At 37.5% G+C, this 7,500-nt stretch overlaps 1 protein-coding gene across 10 annotated transcripts in view; it reads left to right on the top strand.

Annotated features, from left to right (window-relative positions):
- The window catches only part of LOC135213543 (rho guanine nucleotide exchange factor 18-like), a 1,147,377-nt gene that overhangs the window by 654,489 nt on the left and 485,388 nt on the right, over nt 1–7,500 (top strand). The window lies entirely within an intron of this gene.

Raw genomic sequence — 7,500 nt, 5'->3', positions numbered from 1 at the left:
GAAATATATATATCTGTGATTTTTTTATGCAATGGTTAAAATTGTTTTTATTTTACATATTGTGGAAGGTCTGATTGACCTCAAACGTTCATGAATCATTATGCAACTGTGTCTTCGTTCCCGACTTTATTTTCAAACAAAGTTGCGACAGAGTGTTTCCATAGAAGACAGAAAGGTGGTAGTAGTACTCCCCCTGTGTTGAATGTTTTTTTTCCAGGTCCTGCCAACCCTGCACCACGTCACCTGAGAAGGTTGCTCAGAAACATTTGTTTGGGTGGCCTTGGTTGATTTCCGAAGCCTGTCAGGCCACACTGTTGCACCTGTAGTATCACTCGACTGCCCTCACTCATTGCCTCTTAGCTCATTTCTGGCGCGCAGAAAGCACCTTTGTAGGTCTGCGGTGTGTGTCAGTGGTCATTGGTTTGGTTCATTGAAACGGGTTTATCGATTTCTGTCGTTCAGAACGTCATCGTATCCCCTATAACTCCCTCCTTCCCCTCCCCCCTCCACAGGCATTGATTGAATGTAAGTTCTGTGGAACCTTTGGTCTGTCCATGTACCTAGATTGGTTTCAGCAGCGCTAGATTCAACTAGGTTTCAGGCATCGCCGATTTAGGGGGGGGCGGGGGGGGGGGGGGGGGGGGGGAGGATTAAGCTAAAACATTTAGGGCAAATCGTGTTAGTATTCAAATTGACTTTTTTTTTCTATGGCAAGTTTTCTTTAGGATAATTCATCATGGATGATGAACTTATCGGATATCATTATGGGATCAAGACATTGTTCCACAGTTTAGACAAGCTCACAGGATGAATAATTGTAAAATTGTTTAATTGTACATTTATACATCAGGAGTGAATGAATTTATGAATAGACTTTAATGTTAGGTACTTTATAAACAGCAGTGTTATGATATCACAGGGAAAAGTTTAATTAGTTTTTATCTTCATAAAACCTTCAGTTCCCAGATTTCATCTCCACCGTGCAAATAACCTGTTGCCCTTTTTCGAAAGTCACGGAGCTATTGACGTTCGTCGTGATGCTTTCTTTGCTAAGTTACATGTGATGGAAGTAATTAAGACCTTTCCTTCATATCAAACTTCACTTAAAATGCCCCAAGTCTCCTCAAAATGCCATGGAAAATATGATATACCTTTGTTCTCTTTTTGACATGACCCGTTATTATACACAATGAGCATTTGCAGTTCATTGCGGAAATTTATACAGAATGTGTATTTCTCTCTCTCTCTCTCTCTCTCTCTCTAGCTATTCCTGGAAGGGGTCGATTTAGGAAGGAAGAAGCGGCCACGCGCTGTCCCGTCCAAAATAGGTTCGCGCAATATAACGCAAAAACACATCAATATAGCGCCAGGCACTCCTGACACACTCAGTGAGTCTTACGCCTCTTTGTCGGTCTTGACTCTTTTGCTTCCTGGATTTAAAAGCTCATCTCTCTCTCTCTCTCTCTCTTTTCAAGCGTAAGGTTCCTACGCCATTTTCATCAATATTGAGGTGTTCTTTCTTCTTAAATGCGCATGTCCTTTAGTTGGTTACGCACTCATCACTTACGTGGGCAATTTTTATGTTATTCATCTGCTGAAGTGCTTGAACATTTGCCAGTAATTAGATTAATGTTTTTATTTTGCGATCTTTGTAACAAACATGTTGTTGCCAGAATTTCTCTCTCTCTCTCTCTCTCTCTCTCTCTCTCTCTCTCTCTCTCTCTCTCTCTCTCTCTCTCTCTCTCTCCATTTTTATATATTATATATATATATATTATAATGTATTTATAGATACTTTTTTCTTAAGTAGGAAAATACGTCTTTATTCAAAATTACTATTTGATTGTTATCTGAAAAGGATGCAGTGAAGAATTCAAATCTCATTACTATGACATTTACCCTTTCAACTGTGGAAGAATCGCTGATGAAGGTCTATATTTGACACTGTGATGTGGTAACCTATAGGAAAATACCTCTTGTTTTGCTCAGTCTTCGGTACTGTGGTGCTTGTCATAGAACCGTGCAAATGGTGGCGTGTGAATAGATTTGTTGTGCTTCATCTGAGAGAGGACTCAAGTCGATAAATTGAAGTCAAGTTGAGATATTGAGACGGGTCTGTGCTTTCATTTTATAGATCACGCTGTAAGTTTGCTGGGAAAGCCAATATTCACCCCGTCGTCTTCCTTGTTATTTGACAGGCTTTGGGGTATAACGTCAATTGGCGAAGAGAACGAACGATATAGGTGGTTAGTTTTGCCTGGTTGACGTGTGTGTGTGTGGTGTGTGTGTGTTTTTTTTTTATGGAACGGATAACCCTCTCACTACCTGAGGGAGGTAACAATAGGGTAAAAGAACGGAACCGAATCTGTAAGTAACAGCGAAAGTCACTTTACAAAAGGTGAAATGTTGTTGGGTTTTGCTTCATGCATTTTTTTTCCTCTTGTATTTCTTTCCTTTATGGAGTCGGGAAATGTACAGAATTATGTGTATCTCTTGACTACTACTACTACTACTACTACTACTAGTATTATTATTATTATTATTATTATATTATTATTATTATTATTATTATTATTATTATTCCATTTGAATTTGGGAGTCCATAATTTAATTTATTCTCAAAGCAAGCTAAATCAGAAAACAAACAAGAAAAAAAAGCAGTGTAAAACAGAGTAGCATTATTATTATTATTTTATTATTATTATTATTATTATTATTATTATTATTATTATTATTGTTATATACCTAGATTATTATTTTTATTCTTTCATTTGAATTTGGAGTCCACAAATGCAATTAACTTGCAAAGCAAGCCACCTCGGAAAACAAACGAAAAAAAGCAGTGTAAAACGGTACATTATTATTATTATTTAATTTTAAAAATCCTAGATTATTATTATTATTCTATCATTTGAATTGGGAGTCACAAATGCAATTAACGTGCAAAGAAAGCCACCTCGGAAAACAAAAGAAAAAAAAATCAGTGTCAAACTGAGAGGAGCGTGAATCTGCTGGGGAGGAGCAGAAGAAGAAGAAGAAGAAGAAGAAGAAGAAGGTGCAATTAATAAGTCCTCAGTGCTGTCAGCATCGCCATCAAGTTTCCTCTCACGTTCCTTCCGGTTGCTCTTGCATGTCTGTTTTGGGGAGAGGAAGGAGAATGGTGGATGTCCGGGGGATACGGGTACTGTTTCGGACGGGTATTGTCTCCTTTTCGTGTCCACAGGTGGTGGGAAGCAGACCAGGGGAAGGGGAGGGACGGAGGGAGGAGTGTTGGTCGAATGTTGAAATCTCGGCACCTTACAGGTGAAAAGATGAATGTTTAGAATTCCATGGGTAAAGATGAATGTCGGGACTTTCATGGGTAAAGATAAATGTTGGGACGCACATGGGTAAACATGGTTTAAGATGAATGTTGGGACTTTCATGGGAAAAAATGGTTTGAGATGAATGTCAGGACTTACATGGGTAAATATGAATGTCGGGGACTTGCATGGATAATGAGGAATGTTTGGGCTTTCATGGGTATATTATGAATGTTGGGACTTATATGGCTAATGATGTATGTTGGGGGTTGCATTGGTCTGTGTGAATTTGGGACTTGAATGGATAATGATGAATGTTGGAGCTTACATGGGTAAATATGAATGTTGGGGCTTGCATGGGTCAAGATAAATGTTGAAACTTATATAGGCCAAGGTAAAGTTTGGGACTTGAATGTGTAAAGATGAACATACTGAACATGAAGATGTAAGGATATACCTAAGGATTTGATGATGTCTTCTTGTTTATTCCTGTGAGAAATTGACTGGGAAAAGAAAGACAAGTTTAATGAAGAGAGATACAGAAAGGGAGATTTCAAAACGTCCCCCTCCCTCTGCCTGGGTAAAGATTAATACTCGGATATATTGGTTTTTGTGAGGCTTCATCTCCTTGGCTTTGTGATGATGGATTCTTGTGTCTTTTGGGAAAAGGGAACAGAGGAGATGAGGGGAGTGAAGGAAATGTTTGTTGTTGTGAATCTAAAGGCCTTTTAGTATCGTGAGAGAAGGATGTGTGGGTACACTGTGTTTCCGTGGAACATTTTCATTGTGTTTTAGTGGTAGACTCTACGAGCAGAAAGGTGGGAATAATTAAAAAGAAAAATGGGAATTTGAAAGGAGAGGAGCTTAGTGAAGGCCTAGTACCCATAACATGGATATTAAAGAGAGTAATTAAGCTTATATCCATCCTCTTATGCCTGTAATCTTCCTTTTTTCATTAATAATAAAAGGGGAAAGGCCTTTGGGGAAAAATAAACGGTAGGCCCATATTGGGCTTTCCAAAAATGGCGTCATCTGTCTCGTTTTATTAAGTTGAGTTTAATTGGGGTCAGTGACGTAATAGATTAGGATCAAAATGGCGATTTTATAGGATGAATTTATGGGCACATTATTGTGATAGCTCCGTGTATTTAGAATTTATGTTTTCGGTTTGGCAGTTATTATTATAGTTATTATATCCATAATCGCTCTTTTTGTTTACGTAATGCGAAAACGGTTTAGTCTGATGTGCTTACAAAACGAAGAAAGGGAATACTTTATTTCTGTAATTAATTGGGTGATTTTCAAGTATCTGAGGAATTGTTTCGTGTTTAAATACTATTTTGTCCATGCCTGAGTTTTCTCTTTTCCAACTCACACAGTAAGGAGAATGTAATGTGCTTTGTGTCATAATAGGTTTGTTTTTTTTATTTTATTTTATTTTATTTTATTTTTTCTTGGTTGCTAGCAGTAGAGCTCCATGAAAAAATGCGAAATTTTATTTGTTGATCGTAGATCAGATTTGCTTTTGAATTTAGACTAGTCAAATTTGACGATTAATTTATGAAATCAAAATTGATAATTAATTTTGAAAACTATCATCATTCCCTCATGGTTCAGCCCCACATGTTCCCCGTCCTATTATTTCAAGTTAATCGGGTTTGGATTAGACCAAGGCATTCATTGACTGCTCTGATCGTCCTTTACATAAAAATAATGGAAATACAATAGGGGCCCTCCCAACTCCTTCCATCCAATCACCATCACCACCAATGCCCCAGTTCTAGGAGAAACTGAAGTGAATAGTTCTCTTCAATGCAGGGAAAGAGAGGCACTTGGGTGGCCGTCCTGTTACCAGTGCTTTAATAAAAACAAGTTTCTTTGGAGTAATCGAGTTTTCTGTACAGCTTTAGGCCTCAGTGGCGAGGTCGGTTTGGTCTTGGCCTTTCACCTCGGAGGCCGCGGGTTCACTTCTCGGGCATTCCATTGAGGGATAAGAGATTGTGTATTTCTTGTGATAGAAGTTCACTCTCGACGTGATTCGGAAGTCGCGTAAAGCCGTTTGTCCCGTTGCTGATTAACCACACTGGTTCTATGCAACGTAAAAACACACCATACAAACAAATTGCACGGTGTCAGTGAATAATGCTATATGATCCGTGACCCATAAAGCTCTCAGCCACGACCCGGTTGTGGCCTGTCCTATACCGCTGTCAGACGCACGATTATGGCTAACATTCACCTTAAATAAAGTAAAAAAAAAAATACTGAAAGCTAGAGGGCTGTAATTTGGTATGCTTGATGATTGTAGGGTGGATGATCAACCTATCAATTTGCAGCCCTCTATCCTCAGTAGATTTTAAGATTTGGGAGCCAATGGGGTAAGCAAGATTGTGGAACCAGGATTTTGGAGCAGTGAATGTTGACATAGGTGAGCAAATGGAAGAAGGAGCCTTACAATATAAGTATTTAGGTTTAAATCTAGCGAGCGTAAGGAAATGGCGGCTGCTCTGATCCGGGATAAGGAGCCTGCAGTAGCATCGGTACAGAGCTCTTGAATTGTTCAGTGTTTTGCCGAATGTGGCTCCTGAATTATTTATTTATCGGCCGCTGGTGGTGGTGGTGGTGGTGGTGGTGGCGTCGATGCGTCGCACTGGGTTTGATATCAGTTGCCATTTCCGTGTACTGCATAGGCGTCATACGTACTTGCCGCTGTAAATCTGTGCTCTTTATAAGGGTGAGATTTTGATAGTTTACTGCACTCTTTTTTTTATTACTGTTTTTGTGTTTTTCTCTGTAAACGTACATGATTTTGGGGTGTAGGGATATTAATAGTTCAGTGTATTTGTTCATTTTATTATGGTATTAATTTATTTAAGTTAAACTTTGATCACTTTTACTTCTTGGAATTTCCACATTTTTATTGAAGTTTCTTTTGGTGGCTCCCGAATTATTTACATTTATTATTTAAATTATTTCATGGTTAATAATTTTACTTAAATTTAGTTTTAATCTTCTTTAATCGTAATTTTAATTTTTTTAAATTTTTTTTATGTTTTCAATGGAATTGCCATAATCTCTCTCTCTCTCTCTCTCTCTCTCTCTCTCTCTCTCTCTCTCTCTCTCTATATATATATATATATATATATATATATATATATATATATATATATACCTTAATCAGTCAAATATTAGTTATTTAAACACCAGTGTTCTTGTTCCTTTAATGTACGGGCTTTTAATTTAACTCTTACTCACTCTATTTGGAAAGCTTTTAATAAAATAACTTGACTTTCATATAACTTACTTATTGATAAGTAGCCTTATGTAAATTTTTTTATTCTCTTTAGTAAATCGTTTACTAGTTAAAAGTCACATCCGTTTTGCATTTTTATACCGAATTGTCAATCCTATATATTTATGTTTTAGGACTGAAGTAGCATTGTTTCCCCATATATTGCTTTAATACCTCTGACCCTACATCAGTTTCGAGTAAAGCTGATTTCTTTCAAATATGCTGCGTCCCTTTGTTGAACCTTTTCCAGTGATTCTTGTTGTTCCTGTTGTTTTGATGCATTGTTACAGTGTAGCTAGATAGATAGGTAGATAGATGGATAGAAAGGTTCATTACTTCGAAGTGTATATTTATCTTTTTTTTTTATCTCTTATATATAAATATATGTGTGTGTTAGTGTGTGTGTGTGTGTATATATATATATATGCATGTAAATTACATGTGTATGTATATACGTATATGTAGTGTGTGTGTATATATATATATATATATATATATATATATATATATATATATATATATATATATATATATATATATATATATCATATACACGCAGAGAGAGAGAGAGACGAACGAATGGCTGGTCGCGAGAGGTAAGTCAGGCAGGGTGGGTGGGTGGCTAAGTGGTCAGAAGAGCTTTGGGAGCTGTGAAATCTTTGAAAAGAGGCCGAATTGACGGGCGGAAAAGGTAGAGAAGTAATCCGGTTAAGGGAGTCACAGGAGTAAAGTTTACGAAAGAGAAATTAGGTCACAGCAGTATCGATCAAGCTACCTATGGTGGGGTGGGGGGGAGAGGGGCTGTCGACGACATATGATCCTCGCCCTTATCCCCTTTGCCGTAGGTAGAAGAAGGGGAAAAATACTAAATAAAAAGGAGGGGAGGTACTGATATGTGTGAGTTTG

Source organism: Macrobrachium nipponense, chromosome 43 (genome assembly GCF_015104395.2).
Source record: "Macrobrachium nipponense isolate FS-2020 chromosome 43, ASM1510439v2, whole genome shotgun sequence".
Classification (NCBI taxonomy): Eukaryota; Metazoa; Arthropoda; class Malacostraca; order Decapoda; family Palaemonidae; genus Macrobrachium; species Macrobrachium nipponense.
This window is presented reverse-complemented; position numbering and strand designations above follow the sequence as displayed.